Source organism: Myotis daubentonii, chromosome 8 (genome assembly GCF_963259705.1).
Source record: "Myotis daubentonii chromosome 8, mMyoDau2.1, whole genome shotgun sequence".
Lineage (NCBI taxonomy): Eukaryota > Metazoa > Chordata > Mammalia > Chiroptera > Vespertilionidae > Myotis > Myotis daubentonii.
In genome coordinates, this window is record NC_081847.1 from 12,217,235 (window position 1) to 12,240,029 (window position 22,795).

The 22,795-nt window shown below is 55.2% G+C and overlaps 1 protein-coding gene across 1 annotated transcript in view; it reads left to right on the top strand.

Moving 5' to 3' along the window:
* Positions 1 to 817: 817 nt before the first annotated feature.
* The window catches only part of RIPOR3 (RIPOR family member 3), a 64,997-nt gene continuing 43,019 nt past the window's right edge, over positions 818 to 22,795 (top strand). Inside the window, exon 1 of the mRNA XM_059705316.1 lies at positions 818 to 1,402. The gene's annotated coding sequence lies outside the window, so the exon portion shown is untranslated. The remainder of the gene's footprint in view (positions 1,403 to 22,795) is intronic.

Here is a 22,795-nt window from a genome sequence, read left to right on the forward strand (position 1 = left end):
GATGGATATCTATTTCCAATGGTTTCCTGCGATAAACCATTGTTTTCTAGCGAACTTCTCCGTGTGTGCCTCCCCATGCACAGGCGTAAGTGACCTTTGGGTGCGCCCTCTGCTCACTTTCGGTTTTCAAAGCTCTTGCCCAGTTACCCTTCAGAGGATGCGTGTGGGGGAGTGCGGTGAGAGGTGTCCGTTTCTGTTCTTCGGGGCTGCTGAGCCCTGGTTTGTCTGCAGGGCTGTAGGGTGGACGGGAGCCAAGGCGAGGCAGAGAGAAATGCGTCTCTAGGTGTTAGACTTAGAGGCTGGGAGGCACTGCGGGCCGGCCTCCGTCAATGGGGACTTTGTTCCCGGCTGCATCCCTGAGCAGAATCCAAAAGCAAGATGCACGAGGGGACCAAAGGAGCCTGGGACCCCACCCCTCGACTCAGAGACACCAAGTTTCTGGGAGTCTTACACACACAGATGTAAGAAGGGAGGGTGTGTGTGCAGGGTGGGGGGGGGGGAGGGCAAACCCTGAAATAATTAGGTTGTAAAAAAAAGGGGAAAAGGTAATAAAAGAAGCCGACTACTAACTATAAAGATGTAAAGGGGAAAAGCCAAGCCAATTCGCATCTTAGGAGATGGGGGAGGTGCAGAGGGGACGATGGGGTTTGGAGGAAGGGGTGTGTGGAGGATCAGATCCCAGTCTGAGGAGGGGACAGATGGCAAAGAGGGAAGAAAGGAGGGAAAGGAGACAGCGCGAGGAGAAAGCGGCAAGGTAAGGAGAGGAAAGAGGTGGGGGGGGGGGGGCGCAGGCGGGAGAGGCTGCGTCCCTGTCTGTTTGTGATTAGCACGCAGCCCCGCAGAATGGAGTAAACAGAAACTTCTAGGCGTCCCCACACCCCGCTCCGAGGCACAGCAGAAGTCAGATGCTCCAGGATTAATCGCGGAGAGCTCAGGACACGACCACAAACGCCGTGTGGACTTGCAACTTGCTGCCTTTTCCCAGTCCCCTTGCCAAGATGGGAGTGGGGGGGTGGGACGAGAAGGGGTGGGGGCCCCGCCTGCCGGGGGCCACATGGAATCCTCCCAGGCAGAGCTCCGAGTGACACTGACGGGCAAATCGGCGGCGTACAGAGCAGCAGGCAGCATCCGGGGGCGCGGGCCGCTGGGGGCGCCCCAGCAGGCTTCCTGGAACCCCGGCTCCACAGCTGCCTGCACCCTGACACAGGCCAGATAAGAGCCGGCTGCGCTATCGGGGCCGGCAGCGCTCAGTCGCTAAGACCACGGGGACAGCGGGCTCCTGCGAGGCGGCGCGAGTCCTGGCTGGAGTCCTGCCCTGAATGGGAACCCACTGCTACAGCGACCAACCAGGCTGCTCCCAGGAGGATGGTGACAGGCTCCTGAGGGTCCGGACCCGCTGCTGGTGAGTGCGGCCGCATGGGGACCAGACCCTGGAGGGAGGGGAGGCGCGAGGAGGGCAGCGGGTCCTCGCTTTCCGACCTGGAGCTCCGTGGAAGCTAAGAGGGCGTTGCAGTATCTCGCCGTGTGGCGCTGGGCAAGTTCTTCTCCCTCTCTGGGCCTCCGTTTATCCATCTCTAAAATGGAGCAGCAGAACGAGGCGATCTTTAAGCGCGGGGGGCGGGGGTGTATTGCTATGACTGCTATTTCTTGTGTGTCTGCTTGTGTACCAAGCACCGTGCTAGGCGTTTTGAAACGTTAGCCTGGGGAAGCCCCACAATCCCCCAGAGAGTAGGTATTATTATTACTATTCTCTTCGTTGTACACTGAGCAGACAGAGGCTCAGAGAGGTGAAATAACTCGCCCAAGGACACACAGCTGGTCCCTGGCCGAGATGAGAACCAGATCTCGGTTTTTCCGACTTGATTTTCACTAACGTTCCCACTGCCAGTATTCTGCGTTCTGAGTCTGTGATGATCACCCAGGAAGCTGGGGTGAAGGAGGAGGGAGCATTGTCTGGAGGAGGAAGGCAGAGACGCGGACAGAGGAAGAAGCAGCCGGCTGAGCAGCCTTTAGCTCCTTGGATGTATGTCAGCCCAGGGAAGGGGCACCCTGTCCTGGGATGGGGGGGGGGGCAGGGCTCCTGGTGCGAATCACTTGCTGTGTTTGCTGCTCTGTTGTAGGAGACTCCTAGGCGTGAGAGAAGAGGGTTAATCTTAGGCAGGGGTGGGGAGAGCTGGGTGTGGAAAGAGTGGCATATGTCTCTACTAGGTTTTGTTCCAATTTTATTTTGCTTTTTCAAAAATGTGTTTCAAATCACCCCGGGCCCCCTCTGCTCCTCTGTAGAAACGGAATTGTGAAACACAAACAGTGCTTTCCACATGCCTCCCCCCCCCCCCCCTTCCCACATTAATATTATCACAGGCGATTTGCATATGCGCCCCGCAGCTGTGGCCGGCAGCAGCCAAGAGATAAGAAATATGCAGCAGGGCCACGGCAGGTGGGAAATCCCGCGGGTGGCAGGCATCTGGGCAGAGTTGGAGGTCCTGGCACCCAGATGTGGCCTCCTGTTTTCTCTTCCCTGGAAAATTCCATCCCAGCGCAGCTCTGCACTGACTCAGACCTCCTGTCCTTCCAGGAACTGGCTCGGCCTTAGGCTCAAGCCCAGACCCGAGTGGTGGTCCCAGCTCCAGGGTGATTGGCTAGTCCCGAAGCCCCCTCGGTCCCGGGCAAACAAGGACCTTGGCACCTATGATGTTACTGTGCTCCTGAGGCTATTTTCATCGAGGGTGGCTGTCTGGTGGGAATACTGTAACGGTGTGCTGCGGTGCGTCTCTTCCCAACCTCATTGTTAGCGATGTCAGGTTGGTAGCCTGATACTGATCATATTGGGAGTATTTACATTTTGGGAATTGGCAAATGAGTATGACGCAGGGTTTGATTTATTGTCTTATTCACTGTCTAGATTTGAGAAAGTGAGGGAGGAAAAGTTAGCCATGCAGATTAAACATCAAAGCCCGCTGTCTCTCTAGCTGTTACACTGTGAGTAGCACCAAACATCGAGCAAGTTGCTCATTTCATTGAAAAAGGGGTTCAGCTCGACTGCTCTCTGTTGTATCATGGTGGTCTCACTCCTTAAGGTAAAATTAAGTATCGACCACCATTCCTGAAGAACTGTGGTCGGTCATCCGTTGTAACCATAGGTTGACTACAGATGCAAGAATAGAGGGGGGGAAAAATGAATGAAAATGTTCTGTGTGAAACAATGGGTGATAGGATTTACAAAAAGTGGTACTGTAAATTTTGTTTTTATTTGTGAATCGTGTGCTACACATTCTTATGTCAATACAATGTATAATAACCCTAAGTATATGTATCTATGTGTATGTGTGCGTGCGTGTGCATATGCATATATAGTATTTGTATGTACACACATGTGCACGCACACACACACAGACACACACAGACACACTTTCTCCTGGGGAGCTGTGGTTAACCCTTCACCCGCCCACCGCTGGCCCACAGCATCTCGGAAGCCCTGGGGTGGACTGTCCTCAGCCCTCACCCAGAAGGATTAAAACTCCAGGCCATGGGCCTTGGAACCCTTCCCTCAACTTCCTCTTCTCAGCTAAACGAACCAACAGCCAAACTGCTCTCCCTGCTCTGATCTCTGGGATGGAAGCAGGGGCTGGAGTGGAAGCAGGGGCTGGAATAGATGCAGGGGCTGGGATGGAAGCAGGGGCTGGGATGGATGCAGGGGCTGGGATGGATGCAGGGGCTGGGATGGATGCAGGGGCTGGGATGGAAGCAGGGGCTGGGATGGATACAGGGGCTGGGATGGATACAGGGGCTGGGATGGATGCAGGGGCTGGAATGGAAGCAGGGGCTGGGATGGATGCAGGGGCTGGGATGGATACAGGGGCTGGGATGGATGCAGGGGCTGGAATAGATGCAGGGGCTGGGATGGAAGCAGGGGCTGGGATGGAAGCAGGGGCTGGTATGGATGCAGGGGCTGGGATGGATGCAGGGGCTGGGATGGGTGCAGGGGCTGGGATGGATACAGGGGCTGGGATGGGTGCAGGGGCTGGGATGGAAGCAGGGGCTGGGATGGGTGCAGGGGCTGGGATGGATGCAGGGGCTGGGAGGGATACAGGGGCTGGGATGGATACAGGGGCTGGGATGGATACAGGGGCTGGGATGGGTGCAGGGGCTGGGATGGATGCAGGGGCTGGGATGGATACAGGGGCTGGTATGGGTGCAGGGGCTGGGATGGATGCAGGGGCTGGGATGGAAGCAGGGGCTGGGATGGATACAGGGGCTGGGATGGATGCAGGGGCTGGGATGGATGCAGGGGCTGGGATGGGTGCAGGGGCTGGGATGGATACAGGGGCTGGGATGGGTGCAGGGGCTGGGATGGATGCAGGGGCTGGGATGGAAGCAGGGGCTGGGATGGATGCAGGGGCTGGGATGGAAGCAGGGGCTGGAATAGATGCAGGGGCTGGGATGGAAGCAGGGGCTGGGATGGATGCAGGGGCTGGGATGGGTGCAGGGGCTGGGATGGATACAGGGGCTGGGATGGGTGCAGGGGCTGGGATGGATGCAGGGGCTGGGATGGATGCAGGGGCTGGGATGGATACAGGGGCTGGGATGGATGCAGGGGCTGGGATGGATGCAGGGGCTGGGATGGGTGCAGGGGCTGGGATGGGTGCAGGGGCTGGGATGGATGCAGGGGCTGGGATGGATACAGGGGCTGGGATGGATGCAGGGGCTGGGATGGGTGCAGGGGCTGGGATGGATGCAGGGGCTGGAGTGGGTGCAGAGGCTGGGATGGGTGCAGGGGCTGGGATGGATTCAGGGGGTGGAGTGGAAGCAGGGGCTAGGATGGGTGCAGGGGCTGGAATCTGAGCAGGGGTTGGTAGGGTAGGAGGTGTCGTCCCCACTGGCAGCATCTCTGGCGGCCCCTCAGTGGCACTTGGCCGCTCATTCCTTCCCGTTGCAGGTCTTGCCCTGCCAGCCTGTATTTTCATGCAGAGCGACCGATTTTCTAACACAAACGGCATCTTGGCACAGTAGAAGGAAGGGCTAAGCCAAAACTATAGGAAAGTTAAGACAACTTTCTATTTTTAGAAACTTTAGGAGCCAGGTGGGCCCTTTCCAGCTCTCCCAAGTCAGCAAGCACGAGAGGAAAATATTTCTCCTTTCCAAGTTCCGCCTCCTGCAGGCCAGGCCAAGGAGGAGGCCCAGGTAGGGACTGGCTAAGAGAAGTGTGTTGCGATGGCAGAGGGAAGCCACAGCAATGTTATTTCATTTTATTTTTTAAAATATATTTGTATTAATTTCAGAGAGGAAGGGAGAGAGGGAGGGAGAGAGGGAGAGAGGGGTGGAAACATCAATGATGAGAGGTAATCACTGATCGGCTGCCTCCTGCACACTGCGTACTGGGGATCAAGCCTGCACCCCGGGCATGTGCCCTGATCGGGAATCGAACCGTGACCTCCTGATTCATAGTTCGATGCTGAGCCATGCTGGCTGGGCCACAGCAACTTTAAAAATAACTAAAAACAAAGTTTATTATAATTTTATTTTGTGTGGCAGAAAGGGCAATTCCCGAGTTTAAATCTTCACTCCAGGCAATTAAGGGCCAGATGTGCCTGTTCTCTCAGACCAGTGGTTGGCAAACTGCGGCTCGCGAGCCACACGCGGCTCTTTGGCCCCTTGAGTGTGGCCACGAAGTTTCACTCGCACTGTACGTGCGCGCCCGCACATGGTATTTTGTGGAAGAGCCACACTCAAGGGGCCGCCGTTTGCCGACCACTGTCCAGACCATTCACTCACTCCTACTCAAGGCTTCCGAAAGCGAGACCATTTCCCCTCCACGCTGCCTCTTCCTTTCTTCCCTTGCCCATGTGTCCTGGGTGTTTTCCCTCTTAGCCCACGAAGACCCAAACCATTCCTTTCAATGCCGGCATGACACAAGCCCCAGGAGGTGGTAAGAAGAAAGCCCTTTCGACAACCACATCTCCACTCGCTAACCAGCTCTCCAACTTTCTCGATCCCAAAGCATGAGTAGAGCCTAGCTGCCTCCACTCTTCAGCAGGAAGAATTTGACCGGCTCTACCTGCCACCTGTAACTGGACGCTAACTACCTCCTGCCTCCTCCACTGCATCCGCCCGGCCCAAGCGGCCACCATCTTTCTCTGGACCGTTACAGTTGCCTCCTCACTGGGGTCTCTGCTTCTCCTCCTGCCGCTCTGACAGTCTGTTCTCCACTTGCAGCCAGTCGGGTCCTGTTAAAAGGAAATCAGCCCTGACTGGTGTGGCCCAGTGGATGGAGTGTCGGCCTGCGGACTGAAGGGTCTCGGGTTCGATTCCGGCCAAGGGCATGTACCTTGGTTGCGGGCACATCCCCAGTTGGGGGTGTGCAGGAGGCAGCTGATCGATGTTTCTCTCTCATCAATGTTTCTAGCTCTCTATCCCGCTCCCTTCCTCTCTGTAAAAAATCAATAAAATATATTTAAAAAAAAAAAAAAGGAAATCAGGTCCTGTCCTTCCTCTGCTCAGGACACCATCGTCTCCCAAGTCCTGGCTCCCACCTCACCCAGGGTAAAAGGCAAAGTCCTCGCCATGGCAACAAGGTCCTGCAGGATCTGGAGGTCATCCCCTCACTCACCCCCTCACTGCACTTGCTGTTTTCAATTGTGCCAGGCACAGTCCTGCCTCAGGACCTTTGCACTTGCTTTCCCCTCTGCCTGGGGCCCTCATTGTCCAGATTTCCGCTGGCCCACTCTTCACCACTGATCATCCGTCATCCAATATACTATATATTTTTCTTTTCTTCAATGTCCCCTAAAATGTAAGCTTCCTGAGGGCAGGGATTTTTTTTTTGCGGGGCGGGGGGTGGTGGGCTGTTTTATGCAATGCTATAGCCCATACTAGGCACTCAACACATACTTGCGGACATACTTGCTTTGCTATGTTGCTAAGGGTGACAAGACAGCCAGACTTTTGGGGAGAATCCTGAATTAGAATCATAGGGCACCTCTAGCACAGCGGTTCTCAACCTGTGGGTCGCGACCCCTTTGGGGGTCGAACGACCCTTTCACAGGGGTCGCCTAAGACCATCCTGCATATCAGATATTTACATGACAATTCATAACAGTAGCAACATTACAGTGATGAAGTAGCAACGAAAATAATTTTATGGTTGGGTCACAACATGAGGAACTGTATTTAAAGGTCCAGAAGGCTGAGAACCACTGCTCTAGCGCATGCCTGTGTTTCATTGACGTATACACAGCTCATCCATCCAGTGGCCCTTCCGTTTGCATCACAGTGAGAGTCAGTGTCTGTCTCAGGTGGGCGTGGAGGGCCCTGGACACCACATCCTCTTCGTCACCTGAGTCCAGATAAACCCAGGAGTCAGGCAGGTCACGGGACTTGGATTCTGTGGTGTCAGGTGGCTGTTCCTGTGTTGTCCCCCGCCCAGTGTGCAGGAAGCCCTCCTCTGAGGACCAGGCCCGCATGGCCTTCCACACTCACCCCACGGAGGGGAGGCGGGGAGGCCCTGCAGGTGGAAGGGGGCATGCGATCCCTCCAAACATGCCACTGGACGCTTCCACCCACCAGGGACCTGAGAGGCTTGTCCCCGGTTAACCGCAGAGGGAAGAGCTTCATGTCTTTCGCTCACTTATCCAGGGAGAGGGGTCCCTGTAGATCCCTGATCCCCAAATCCAGGTCTGAGGGCTTCCCTCAAGACTTGAAAACATGGACCTCAGGTCCATAATTGAACTTATCATCGTCTCATCACGAGACACGGACAGAGGCGCCTGAAGGGCCGCCTTTACCCTTCCCGTGAAGTCTCGCCATATCCAGTTGTAAAATAAAAAACACCTGTACGCCCTCCGCCGCTGAGAACCGGAAAGCTGACATCATTTACATGCATTTACGTCCTCCTTCCCTCGGCAGTAGCTGCTGTCTTGAGTTTTGTGCGACCGCCTCTCTGCACCTCTAAAACCGCAGAGCTCCCCTTCCCGCAAGCCTCGTCCAGTGGTTTTTTTCTCTTTTTCTTCTCCTCGTGCCTATTGTTTCTCAGGCTGTGTGCCCATTCCTGAAATAGCCCTGGAGTACGCTCTTCTTCGGCGGAAGCCTGCCAGGCAGTCCCCAGAGCAGGGGGAGGGGGAGGGGGAGGGGGAGGGACAACCCCACCAAACCAGTGTCTGGGGGACCCCAAAGCCAGCTGCTACTCCTCGAGCAGGGACGTGATGCCGGGCCAGAGGAGAGCCATGTCCGCCCCGGGCTGCACTGGTTTGGGCCGTTGACCTACGTGAGCGTCTTTAGTGCAAAATAGGCCGACCTGGATGAATGGTGGGCACACACGGGCCCCTTTGGCCTCGTCTGGCTGAGGCTGCCGGCCGCACGCGGGTAGCTGCACACAACGTGTCTGGAATACCTATTCCGCAGGGTAATTCCCAGGGATAAAGCATGTTTATCCTTTTTGGGGGGAAAATTCCATTTCTGTTGCCAATTAGTTCTGCTTGAGAACAGCTTTTCTCAACACCAACATGTTGGCCGCCCGGCCTTGAGTTCTGTTGATGAGCTCAAAGTGGGGAAAAAGTGATTTTTCTTTCCTTCCTCCGCCCCCACCGTGAAACCCGGCTGCTGGTGATGAAAGGGGTCCTGCGGATCGTTTCGTTTTCCTTGTCCTGACTCCAGGAAAGGCTATAAAATGAATCAATGGGCCCGCTGGCCATCACGGAGCGGAGAGAGAAATTGGCTACCACAGCGGCTGAGTTACCGCAATCCATTTGTCAGGCCAGCGCAGGACGGGAGTGCGAAGGTTGTCTGCGTGTTTCTCTTCTCTCCCAGATTCTGGGGTGCTCCTGGCGGGGGAGGGAGGCCGTGGGGCAGAGTGGTCCTGAGCGTGGCTCTGACACCCACTGCCTGACCCAAATCCCAGCTGCCCCGTTTGTAGCCATCAGTCCTGGCGCCAGGGACTCGACCTCTCCACGCCTCAGCTTCCTCATTTTAAAGCGATGATCACGGTCCCGCCCCCCGAGGTTGACCTGCGGATTAATACGCGTGAATGAGGCCCTGCCCTTGTGCATGTAAACTTCTCCCCAAATGTCAGCTGTTAGCGCTCCCAGGCCCTCCCACTCTGCCCCGGCTGACCCTGGATGGTATGTGGCTGTGCCTGAGTGTCTCCATCCAGTCTCCTGTGGATGGACGTGAGATTGGGTCCAGGCCTTTGTGATCGCAAATAATGCCGCGCCGAATAACCTGTGCTTTGTGTACCCAGCCCTCCCCTAAGGTATGCGAGCCCCACGCTAACCTTGGCTCTGGACCTCCCTTCCTGAGGCCTGAGGAACAAAGGAGAGAGAAGTGCACAGGGCGCGGGGCCAGCCCTGGCCTGGCATGCAGACAAGCCTGTGGGGCGGGCGGGGTGGGAGGCAGGACACATTCCTCTTGCGTCCCTCGGGGGAATGAGGTGCCAGGGGCTACGTTTCAGAAGGATGGGGCTGGGGCCTTCCAGCTCCCAGGTTCCTGGCCAATGCCCTCAGGTGTCTGCAGAGAGGAACTCTGTGCCTGGCAGGTTCTGCCCATCCTTTGTGATCCTCTTCCTCCAGGAAGCCCCCTGGGATCTCTTCCCCAACACCCTTGGCTGTGCGTGGATTTAGCACCCATGGTATCCAGCCCCATTTTGAAAAGGGTGGGGGCAAAACCTTAGATGTGGAGTCAGGAAGGCCAGCTTTTGCTCCTGGCTTACTCGTGCCACCATCCTTGTCACTGCCTGGGCCTCGATTCCTCATCTGTATAAACAGGATAATAATGACGATGGCTTCTCAGGAAGGTTGTATGAGGTCTCAGCGACGTAAGGCGTATGGATTGTTCGACCCGGTGTCGGGCATTAGAAATACAAGCTTGTGTGAGGAATGTCATATCTGTGGGGGGTCTGGCCTCACCGCAGCCACCCACTGGGCTGTGGTACTTGCGGGCAGCAGGGTCTGCTTTGGAGGCAGAGTTGAAAGGGAGTCCAGCTGAACTAGTGGGGTCCCGAGCAAGTTACTCCCGCTGAACTGAGTTTCCCTGGAAAACGGGGGTTCTAATGATCCGCATCTTGCAGGTTTATTGTGAGAATTAACTAAGGCAAAGCACATAGCGAATGCTCAATGCGAGCCCCCAGTGCTCAATGGCTCCTGCTGGTATTGCTAAGCATCCGTGTTAACGGTTATAAATAACCTCCCAGAGCCCGGCCGGCGTGGCTCAGTGGTTGAGTGCCGACCTATGAACCAGGAGGTCACAGTTTAATTCCCGGTCAGGGCACATGCCCCATTGCAGGCTTGATCCCCAGTAGGGGGTGTGCAGGAGGCAGTCGATCAATAATACTTTCTCATCATTGATATTTCTATCTCTCCCTTCCTCTCTGAAATCAATAAAAAAAAAAATATATAAAATAACCTCCCAGAAACTGGCATGGTGTGGAGCTGCAGTTGGTGCTCCGTGGATACAAATGGATTTACCCACAGCCCAAGTCCCCGTGTTATAAAGTAGGGTCTGGAGGCACAGATAGAGGCCTGGCTCTCACGTTGCTGACCCCTTAGGGGAAACAGAGGAAAATAGCCCTGTACGACCTGCTCCAGCTTAATCTGTGAGATGACGACCAGGCATTATCACCCCCAGTTTACAGCGAAGAAAACTGGCGCCCAGAGAGGGACACGCCACCCCCACCCCCGCGCGGGGACCCCACAGTAAGCACGTGGCCCAGCAGGAGCCACCCCACTGTCCTGCCTCTCCGGCCAGTGGTCTTCACCCCGACCCTCGGCCGGTGCAGGAAGTGGACCACGAGGGCGAGATCGTGTCCCTCAGGCCAGAGGGGGGACATTTCTGACATTTCTGACATTTTTGCGTCTTGGGACAAAGGGTGAAGAAACTCAGATGAACTGTTCTGGTTTCCTGGTGGAAAAACACTCCTGACCCAGCGGGAGGCGGGGGGGGGGGTGGATCTTTGCTGTTGGGTTGTGTCGTAAGGATGGTTTTGCCTGTATTTTGCTACTTTCTCCCCCTTCTACTGCTTAGCAGCAGCAACTGCATAAAACCCAGGTAGGGTAAATGCAGGGATGACCTGGGAATCGTTTGAGGGCGCCGATCAGGCCAGAGGGCTCCCTGCACCACTGATGTGGCCGGGCCCCGCCTGGTCTGCTGGGGAGAGAGCAGGTGAGTGAGCAGCTGTCGCCCCTTCACAGGCCCTCCTCCGTGTCCCCTCTTCCTCCCCAAGGACACAGGCCCTGGATTGGGGCCATCTCCTCCAATACGACCTCATCTTAACCAATGACATCTGCAGAGACTCTATTTCCAAAGGTCATGCTCTAAGGCCCCGAGAGACATGCATATTTGGGGGATACTGTTCAATTCACGAACCCCCCTAATAAATATTAGCTGTTATCAACACTCCCCTTACCACAGGATCCCCGAAGCACACTCTAAACTCCTTTCTCTTCTTCTCCCATTTGGCCCCCTCCACAATCTGGGAAGGGGGTGCTATGATTACTTAGTTGAGGCCCAGAGAGGTGAAATGACTTGACCAAGGTCACACAGTTTGCCCAAGGTCACACAGCTGATAAATAGCAAATCTGGGGGTCAGACCCTTTTCTTTCTGACTCCAAAGCTGGTAAGGCTTCAAGGCCCGCCAACCCCATTCCAAGAGCATGGAGTTGCCACAGTTTCTGTCCCAGAATCCCAGCCATGTGAGACATGCTTCTGGACCACACCTCTCCAGATGCATGTCCCCCAAGAGGCCAAAGAAAGGTGGGGGGAGGAATCTTGTCTTTTTCTTTTTCTTTAAAAAGAGTATTTTTATTTCAGAGAGGCAGGGAGAGGAAGAGAGAGAGAAACATCAGTGATGAGAGACAATCATTGATCGGCTGCCTCCTGCATGCCCCACACTGGGGGTTGAGCCCACAACCCGGGCATGTGCTTTGACCAGGAATTGAACTGTGACCTCCTGGTTCATAGGTCGATGCTCAACCACTGAGCCACACCGGCCGGGCAGGAATCTTGTTTTTCGAGTGGCAAACACGAAGCTGCGTTCTGCCTCTGATCACCAGCACCCGGCTCTCCCACGGGTAGGGAGCCGTGTGCCAGAGGCACACATCTCCTCCGTGCAGCTGGTAACGTTTTAGGCGACTTGGGGCTACAAATTGGAAAATGGCCCATGAAGGTGTGATTTATTCGACATTGAGACAACGCTATTAGATGCTCACGTCGTGGTGCACTCCGTGGGGTCCTCGGACCCTGACTGCTCGGGCCAGGCCTGGCCAAGCCCCTCGCGGGCTGACGGCGAGGGAGAGCGGCCTGGCGGGCCTGACAGAGACAAATGAGCTTGCTGCGTGTGGTGCACGGCGGCGTGCATTTCCACACGCCTGGGTCGTGGCCATGGAAAGAAGTTGCTGTGGATGATGGGGGACGTGCGCATTAGGAGCCTCTTGGAGCCGTGCGCTCGGAGGCAGGAAGGAAGGATCGTAATTTCCAACAACTGCGGCTTTGGGGCCAAGAAATAGCTGCTGTGTCAGCAGGGCGAGCCTGGAGCTGCCCCGGCCAGCGAGTGGGCTGGAGGCCTCTGGGGAGACGGGGGTTCCCGGAGGGCAAAGCCAGCCTGCAGAGCTTTGCCGGGGTGGCTGGCCAGCGTGGAGGAGCCGGCCACGTCGCGGGGGGCACTGCCTCCAAGCCAGGCTGCCTGGGTTCAAGCCCTGCCTCCTCCACTGACCAGCGGGGCCTTAGCCCGCCCCTGTGCCCAGCAGGGATTATTATCACATAACCTACCTGCGGGCAGGGGTTTGTGGGGATCCCTGGGCTAGTGGCACAGAGGGTTTCATTAATGCTGACCATTGTTGTCATGGTGGTGATGGGGGCGCTCCGTTAAGACGAGAGAAACAGCACTACAGCCTCCTGGCTGTGGGTCAGCGGCCTGGCTCCTGACTTGCCTGATGCACGCTGGGCAGGAGCCTGCTCCTAGTACCTGCCTCTCAGAGCAACTGGGGGGCCCTTGTGCCCAGCATCCAAGAGGCTGTGGGATCAGCTAGAGCAGGGAGGACTCGGGAGGGGGCTGGGGTTACCCCCAAACCCCAACCTGCTGCCAACCAGTCTCCATACCTGTGGACATCCAGGGTCTGATTCACATCCCCAACTTAGGAGGGAGGGAAGGAGGGAGGGAGGGCCAGACGCCGGCCCCTGTGGCCCCTCTGCTCCAGTGGCTCCAGCCCCCAGTGAGATGGGGGACAGATGGGCCCTCTATGGGCAGTCAAGCCTGGTTCAACATGAGGGGTCAGGCTCAGGTTTGGGGGGTCACACAGACCCGGGCAGGGAGTGTGGACAGCGTATTTGTGAAGGCTCCCGGGTCCTGTGATGTGTGTCCAGGCCTGCGTTTATTCTCCTGACGCAGTCGGGCATCTGTGACCACGTGAAGGCTGAAGTCTGACCCCTCCCCTCTGTCCTGTCACTCCCAGGACTGACTGCCCAGGAGCTGCGGCCAGGCCGTGGTACCCATGCCAGCTGGCTGTGGCTCTCCCACGAGGGTCAGGTTCTGGGGCTATCAGATGCTGTGGCTATCGGCTTGTTTGTCTCCGTGGCGCCAAGCCCGGCCAGTTTTTGGGCAACAGCAGCCCCAGGGGGAACATAACCCATGAAGAAGGGACAGCAGATCTCAGTGTGGGGGTGGCACAGGATGCTGAGCATCCCTGCGGCTCCGAGCCCTGGTCTGTGAGCCCCAGGAAGAACGGCCGGTGAAGTGAGGATGGAGGTAGGGGTTCCCTTGGTGGGGGCCCTCCCAAAGGCACGGGCATGGCCTTGTGGCAGCTGCTCAGTGAGAACTCCTCATGGCTTCGTTCCATCCTGCCCCTTCGGTTTTCTTGCCTGAATCTGTAATCCAGCCAGTGGTCCCATCCATCCATCCATCCATCCATCCATTCGTTTACTCATTTTCTTGGTCTTTGCAATGAATCCATAAGGCGGAAAGGTGTGGTTATTATGCCCTTTTTTAGATGAGGGTACACACATCAGGGTTAAGTGACTGGTCCATGGGTGCAGAGCTGCTGCCTCACACAGGACCCCAAAACCTAGCGGCTTCTTGCCTGCTGAACGGACGGGGCCGTTCACTCACACTATCGCGTGCGTGTGTGGAGAGAAATGTCTTCTCTTTATTTCCTGTAATTGAGCTGAGCTTTCTCACAAACCCCAGTCCCAGGGCGACAAGGAAAAACACCAGGTTCAGTGTAATCGGGTCAATTTAATCTGACCCAGCACTTCAGGCCTTTAGGTTCTGCTCAGCTCACGTTTCCTCCGCCGCCTCCTCAGCCTCTCTCTAGGGGGCACCGTCGGGTCTGTGTGTGTGACCGGAGGTGTGCCGACCATGAGACGGCCCAGCGGGGGAATGAGGCGGGGTCTGCGGCCGTGTCTGAGGCCCCGTCACTGCTTGCCTTCCCGGCGTCTGTGGCTGCAGCTGGAGGAGCTGGGGCCTGGAGCCTGCCCGGCCCACTTGTCTCCACCTGGGCTCTGAACCCTCGTCCCCACTGCATCGTGCCCGCGACCCTGGCTGTCGCTGCCAGCCCCTGCCGCAGTCACAATGGCCCTCGCCTTAACACTGTGTCCACACCGGAGTGGGCACGTGTGGAGCCCCGTCCTGACCACGGGGGGACCCTGTGTAGCCAGGGAAAGCAGAACATCAGAGCTTCCTCCCTTTCAACCTGCTGCACCTCCAGGGTCCCCACCCTACACTGGTGCCTGGTGGTCTCAGTGCAGCTTCCCCCTCGAGCCCCGGGAGGGGCAGTGCCACCCCGGCCTTGGGGGCTGACTCTACTTGTATAAAAAAACACAAATACACAGAAACAGCAGACACGCAGAATGCCTGTTATCCACCAAGGCCCATTCTAAGAACCTCACCCACCAACTCATTTAATACTCACAGCAACTCTTCGAGGAAGTTCTCATAGTCCCACTTTACAGATGGAAAGATCAAGGCACAGAGAAGCAAAATAACTTGCTCATGGTGACACAGCTAATAAGTGGTAGAGCTGGGATTTGAGCCCAGGTAACCCTGAGTCCATACTCTTCACCACCACCCTCCTCCATGTTCCTGTCCTTTGTGGCCGAGGCCAAGAAGGACAGAGTGGTGTCCTGCCCTCTACGCGTGGGCTCCTGCCTGAGGTATTGAAGGAAGACCTTTCTACTTTCTCAACAACGTGGGAAAACTCTATGCCTTTGCCATGTTAATTAGGAGCTAATGGTCTTAAAAATTTTTTTTTAATTGAATTTTTAGAGAGAGAAGCATCCATTTGTTGCTTCGCTGATTTACGCATTCACTGGTCGACTCTTGTATGTGCCCTGACCAGGGACTGAGCCAGCAACCTTGGCATAATGGGATGATACTAACCAACTGAGCTACTTGGCCAAGGCACTAATGGGCTTTTAGAAACTGTTTTCTCAAAAAGCTACAAAAACGATGCCCTGGCCACTGCTTGCCTTCCTGGCATCAGCTTTCTCATTGGAGTGGCTTTTAGGTCTACTGCCTCTGTTTTGATTACAAGGAACTGCATGCTGCGTGGTGCGCTCTGCAGCCCTCGGTGCATAACCCCGTCTTCCCGGAGGGTGGACGTCTGAGGACCAAGAAGGGAGGGCTGCTTAACGCCAGGCAAAGAGGACAGTGCAGCCAGGTTTTCCTAACTATCACCTGTTCCTGAAACGATCGCACACTGCACTGGGGATGGTTGTGCTAACTGTGCTGACAGAGAGACGAAGAAGAGCAGCGAGGGTGTGCAACAATTGTCGCAGCCTGTTCAGGCGACGGTGACAAAGTCCCACAGACCCGGTGGTCAGAGCTCCTGCCACGGCTCAGTCTCTGCCAATGGACTCTGGGATCTGGGCCGAGGCCCAGCCTCAGTTTCCCCACGTGGGGAAGAAAGAGGTCAATCAGTCTTCTAGAAGGATAAAAGCAGACAGCTCTCCAGGGGCTGACCCGGTGGGCTGAAAAGGGCAACTCTCAAACTAGAGGGGCTGGGGAGGTCGTGACCCGCCCCCAAGGTAGAATGATGCAGAAGCTCTGAGGATGTCCTAAACACCCTTCTCTTTCTCTTCTCCACTCTCCTTCCTTCCCGCCATGGTCTAAGCTGATCAAAATGAGAATGACATAAATATTACGACTACAAGTACCATTTGCTACTAAATCAGGTGCAGTGCAAGCACTGTAACATCGAATTCTCAGAACAGCCCTTCAGTGGGTGGCATTATTCCCATTTTACAGAAAGGAAAACTGAGGCTCAGACAGGTTAAGCAGCTTGTCCATGGTGACACAGCAAGTGTGCGTCAGGCTAGGATTCGTCCCCAGGCCTATCTGCCTCTAAAGCAGTGGTTCTCAACCTTCCTAATGCCGCGACCCTTTAATACAGTTCCTCATGTGGTGGTGACCCCCAATTTCATTGTTACAAATTGAACATAATTAAAGCATAGTGATTAATCACAAAAACAATATGTAATTATATGTGTGTTTTCCGATGGTCTTAGGCGACCCCTGTGAAAGGGTCGTTCAACCCCAAAGGGGTCGCGACCCACAGGCTGAGAACCGCTGCTCCAAAGCCTTCACTTTTCTCCCACTGCTGCTGTGCCTTTCAGGTTCCTGGACGCTCGCCAGGAGTGGGGTGAGGGAAAGTGGGGGGTGGGGGAGGTGCAGAGAAGAATCTGCTCCAGAAAAAACGTCTGAAGCCAGACTCCAGAAATGCCCAGAGCTGTTAGTTCCACGTCACGGTCCCCTCACTGTGGAGGAGCCGGCCAGCACCCTGAGCTTGGAGGAGGATACATCAGGAACTTACGCAGAAACCCAATTTTGAAATGTTCCAGGACAAGGCAGGGACGTTTCCTCTGGGGATGGGGTGGAGGTTCCAGGCCATTTAGCTGGAGGCGGGGGGGGGGGGGGGGGGGCGCGGGATATTAACTTTGCTGGTTGATGGTTAATGGTCCCTCTCAAGGGTGTTTATGATTTATGTCAATGTTTTTAAACAAACGTTAGCCACACTAGAGTCAGTGCCCCAGGAAGCTAAGGAAAAAGCATTCATGAAAACGTTGTTTTGCGGGGAAGAGAAGGATGTTCCGGACAACTGGCCCTCTTTTTGACTCTACGCATCCAAAGCCGGGGCCGTGGTATCACACAGACCCCTCAGGACGCCCGGCCTCCCAGCTTCTACATTTGAAGAAATTGGTCTCTTTTTTCCTGCATTCTAGGCCTCTTGTCCAGGATGGATTTTTTTTAAAAAAAAAAAAGAAAGGAAAGAAAAACAAAGCCCCAGATGTTCTCACTGTCATGTTAGCCAAACCCTCTTTGGTGCCCATTCTGGGCCTGACTGGGGAAAAGAAAGAATTTGCACATTAGGACTCTTTGAGTTACAAGTGATGAAATGCTGATTAATACTGGCTTCAGTATTAAAAGACAATGTATTGGCTCACAGAACGTGAACGTGTAGGATTAGGTTTAGCTTCAGGTCTGGCTGGATCCAGGGGGGGGCGGGGGCTCTGAGGGCTGATTTCCAGCGACCTGGCCCCCGAGAGGTTTCCTGGCCGAGCCAGTCACTGCGGCTGTGCCATGCGGTGGTCGGAACGGGCCGCCACCGTGCGCGCGGAAAAGCGGGGCTGCGTCCCTGCCCAGGGGAAAGCTGGGGGTGTTAGAGAAAAGGTCGCATCCACAGCGAGAGCTTACATTTCGCGTGATCCAGTGGAACCTTAAGAACCGGAGCCGTTTCACACTTGGAGGAGCCCTGTAGCGCTTCTGGTTGGGGTGGCAAGTGTGTGACACCAAACAGACTATCCATGCGCATCCGTCAACTCATGGCAGACATTGACGATCAATCCAGCACCCTTTCCCCAGGAGCAAAACAGAGCCTCAGGATCCATCTCGACACTTCATCAGAGCCACCCATACCCGCCAGTGGTGTTAGAACACAAGCCCAAACCAGTTTGTAAGTTCCGTTCTGGGCCGAGGGAAACACGGGAACGAAGCTCTGAGAGCCGGCGTCATTTGCCTACCGTCACACAGGAACTCAGACCCAACCCTCCCGACGTTCCTGTGGGGTTCTGCCTGACTGGAGCGTTGAGAGGAGGTCTGGCCTTCAGTGGAGACTCACTCCAGATGGCTGCTGCCCCTGGATCAGGAAGACCCCGAGGTCAAGGGTAGCCAGGAAGCTCGGCCGCTGACCTGGCTCTGGCTCAGTGACCCTCAAACCACACAGACCTCAATGGGCCTTTGCGGCCCCACCTTAAATATCATAAAACCCAGTCACGTGCTCTGCCAAACACCCATTCTCCAGTGGAGGTGATGCTGGGGCCAGGGGTCAGGGCTGTCCAGGAGGGGAGAAGGGAGGGCTGGCAACCAGCCGGAGGAAGCCAGAAAGGAAAGGTTAAGCCCTCTGATATCCATGATTCTCCCAGCTCAGCCCCAGCCAATCCATCCGTCACAAAATCGGTGCCCAAGACCCGGCTGCTGGTTTGGCGGTGGGAAGGTACCGAGGGCTATCCTGACCTCAGGGAGCCTGTGGTTTGAGGGCTCACCATGTGCTTCCCACAAAGCCGGGAGTGTTGCATGTTTTATCTCAATTCAAATTCACAGGACGGGCCTATGAGGTCATGGGGTTACTCCCTACGGTGGATGCTGAAGCAGAGGCTTGGGGAGGCAGCCACACTGGAGTCAGGACGGACCGGGCTGCCTGACCCTCGTTCTGATCGAGCCACACTCCTGGCTGGCAGACGATGCGCAGAGAAACAGAGCAGAGAGCCCGAGTCACTTAACTGGTGAGCACGCTCGCCCAGCAGCAGCTCCGAGCAAGGTGCCCGGTGGGATCAGAGAAGCACATGGCCATCCCCAGGAAGGATGGGGTGTACCCCTCACCGTGGAGGCCGAATAACAGCAATACATGCCTGTCGGGACTCAGTCCGTTGAGCTCACAGCACATACACAGATGCAATCAGCACTGTTAAAACGTCAGTCTAGCACAGGGGTGGGCAAACTTTTTGACTCGAGGGCCACAATGGGTTTTTAAACTGGACCGGAGGGCCGGAACAAAAGCATGGATGGAGTGTTTGTGTGAACTAATATAAATTCAAAGTAAACATCATTACATTAAAGGGTACGGTCTTTTTTTTTTTTTAGTTTTATTCATTTCAAATGGGCCGGATCCGGCCCGCGGGCCGTAGTTTGCCCACGGCTGCTCTAGCACAAGCTCCCCAGTGTACAGGTGAGAAAACTGAGGCTTAGAGAGGAGCAAGGACTTACCCTGCTGGGGTCCAACCCCAGCAGCTCCAGAGGTTCCCAAAGGCGTAGATGGAGTCGGCGAAGAAGGAAGGACACAGAGACAGTGTTCAGTTGATCAGCAGCCTAGCCAGGATCTCCAGCCAGGATCTCCAGCCAAGTTCTGGTCTGGATCTCCAGAGAGGTTCTGCTGGTTCTCCAGCCAGGTTCTGTAGCCATGTTCCCTCGCTAGGTTCTCCAGCCAGGTTCTGTCTGAGATCTCCAGCCAGGTTCGGTCACCAGGTTCTAGTCAGGTTCTCTTGCCATATTTCTGTAGTCAGGTTCAGTCCAGGATCTTTTGCCATGTTCTCTCCAGCGAAGTTCTTCTGTCTGTAGGTTCTGTGTAGGTTCTGTCTTCTGAGTTCTGACTTCTAAGTTCTGTGTCTTGCTGTCTTGTTACATCTGTATTTATACCAGTTGATTCAATCCTATCAATCTCTATTACAAAGGTTAGGGCGTTTCTTATCTCCATTCCAGGGAGTAAAGATTATGTAGCTTAAGCATGATTGTTCATAGTTAAAGTGACTAATTACCCGCCTGGCATTAGGTTGAGGGGTTTTATTCCCTCCCTAACTTCAGGGGAAAATCCCTACCTGGGGATTCAACCTTTCTCAGAGAGGTGACCTTGGTTAAAACACAGCGCCAAGAAGGTGAGCAAACATATTAAGAACCGTATGCCATATATGCCAGGTCCCTTGAAACAGCAAGGATGGACCGGCTCCCGGCATTACCCCAAGTCACACAGTGAACGTGGGACGAGGACTCGAATCCGTATCTTGGTTCCGGTTCAGCTGTCTCCCCTGGGCCCCTGGGAAGAGGCAAGGAGCCAACGGGGGAAGCAGTGCTGGGAAGCCGAGAGGAGGGTCCCGGGTGGGCCCTGGAGGACGCACCGCCGAAGGGGGCTGGGCCTCCACGCCTCCAGCAGTTCCCCACCCCCGCGCAGCCCTGCAGCCGTTATGGCAGCTCCTGGATGTCCAGCACCTGGGCTCACACCGGGCCCAACGCCTGGCTCTGAGTGCTCAGTTTCACAGATGTGGCCAGTTCTCGAGGCTTATGTATTTCCTGTGGAAGTTCACTTTAATTCTTTCTGGCTTTCCCCTTCTTTGGGGGATCTGAGGACAAAAGCAGATGCTCCCAGGTGGGCGGACACACCCACGCCTCCGGTGGGTCTGGCGGCGGCTGGAGGGAGAGACAGGTTTGTGGCTAATCCTTTTCCTCATCAGCCGTGAGCTCCTCGCAGCCGCGGAGGGACGTCTGGAGGGGCTGCTGATTGCAGAACCAGCTGGAAGGGAAGTTCGAGGGCAGATATTGGAAAAGGCGCCACACGTGGAGCCCATCAGACGCAGGTTCAAATCCCAGAGCCACCACTCACGGCTAAGCCGCTTCCCCTCAATGAGACTCAGTTTACCCCTCTCTCTCCCCCGCTTCCCCCGTAGTACTGGGTCACTGCCTGTGAGTGAATGCTGTTCGTCCCCATTGTCAGATAAACTCACTGTGGACAACAGCTGTGCTGCAAGGGCCCAAGGGAAACCAAGGACATGTTTCTGCTCCCTCGCAGCCTGCCCCTCTCTCCCAGGCCCCTGCCCTGCCCCGCAGCCTCAGGAGTTCCTGGCTTCACCCTTTGTCCAACCTCCAGGGAGTCTGATACCAGCAGTTCTGAGGCTGGAAGGGTCGGCGTGAGGACAGCGTGTTCCTGCAGCAAAGGCCTAACCGCTTTGTCCCTCCTCCCAGGGCCTCGGGCAGGAAAAGGAAGCTTGTCCCTGGGACCTGCAGGGACACTGCTTTGTGTCCCAAACTCTCCCAGAGGCTTCTGCCCGCTGGGTGTGCCCTGTGTGGGGTCTGTGGGTCATCAGTCTACTCTAACAATTTCAGGTAAAAAGGGAGGCGTTGGAAGGTTATAGACATGTTCCTTTTGGTTATTAAAAAAAAATGCATCAAGCTCCGCCGGCGTGTCTCAGTGGTTGAGAGTCCATCTATGAACCAGGAGATCACGGTTCGAGTCCTGGTTAGGGCACATGCCCAGGTTTTGGACTCGATCCTTGGTGTGGGGCATGCAGGAAGCAACCAATCAATGATTCTCTCTCATCATTGATGTTTCTATCTCTCTCTCTCTCTCCCTCTCCCTTCCTCTCTGAAATCAATAAAAATATATTTTAAAAACATGAAAACCAAAGCCCAGAAAATCTAATAAAATGAATTGGAAAAGTCCAATGGTAGGGTGGGTTTCAGGTGAAGTTTGATCCAGCCACACAAGACTATCACTGTGATCCGGAGTGCCACGGCACCTACCCCTCTTCCACAAACATCTGTGTGCTTGTGCCCGCAGAATGGCCATTCCAACTCCATATATCCATGACCTTCAGCTCTAGTATCTGCACCAATTGCAACGTCCTGTATCTCTCTTTTTAAAAATATATTTTATTAATTATTTTACAGAGAGGAATGGAGAGGGATAGAGAGTGAGAAACATCGATGAGAGAGAAACATCGATCAGCTGCCTCCTGCACACTCCCTACTGGGGATGTGCCCGCAACCAAGGTATATGCCCTTGACCAGAATTGAACCCGGGACCCTTGAGTCCGCAGGCCGACGCTCTGTCCACTGAGCCAGACCGGGTAGGGCTGTCCTGTACCTCTTATTTGCATTCCTGAGGGAGGCAATATGATGTCTAGGCTCATCCTTTTGGGCCAAGCGCCAGAAGGTGTATGTTTCTGGGCAGTGAGCGGTGGTCTCTCCTGGGTCCCGCGTCCAGGGCTTGTTCAGTCATTGGTGGCCAGACCACGGGGGTCACAGGCCCACTCCACCTCAGTGGAGGCAGCATGTCTGAGAAGGGGTAATGGGCCAGTCAGCCCCCGCCCCCAGCACCTTCCCAGAGAAGTGGGGACTCAGCCTGGGGGTCCCCAGAGACCCTGCTGTTTCTCTCCAGCCTGGAGACTTTCTAAAGAGCCCCATTTTGTCTTATTTGGTAATTTTAGGGAAATCTTATGTTTGGTTCAGGTTGGAAGTTTTTGCCTTGCTATTTCCGGAGGGGCTGTTTCAGGTTCATTCAGGAGGAGAAATTCAGGCTTGGGTTGAGGAAACGGTTTTAATCCCGCGAAATCAGTCAACAGCCACATGTGTCCACCATCAGCGAGCCCAGGCTCATTCCAGATGGCTGCTAACAGACTGCTCTCCAAACAAACTCCGCATCATTTTATTACGTTCATAGCAGGAAAAGGGTTTGATCTTCAAAACAGCGCACGCACGTCATTGATTAGGCTGGAAGGGCTTGTTTGGCCGTATTTAGAACCCACACGGAGGGTGGAGAATAAATTTAGAACGGGACCCTGAACTTCCAGGGCCAGCAGCTCCGGAGTCTGGCATGGTGCCTTGCTAACTCCACATGCTACCTTCAGTTGGGTTGAATTTTACCTCTGACCCCTGCCGCCACAGAATTCTTGTAGGACAATATAGCCTTCAAGGGTACGACCTAGCATCTTAGCCTGTCACTATTTTTAGGCTGTGTGACTCTGGGAACGTGTTTAACCTCTCTAAGCAGTA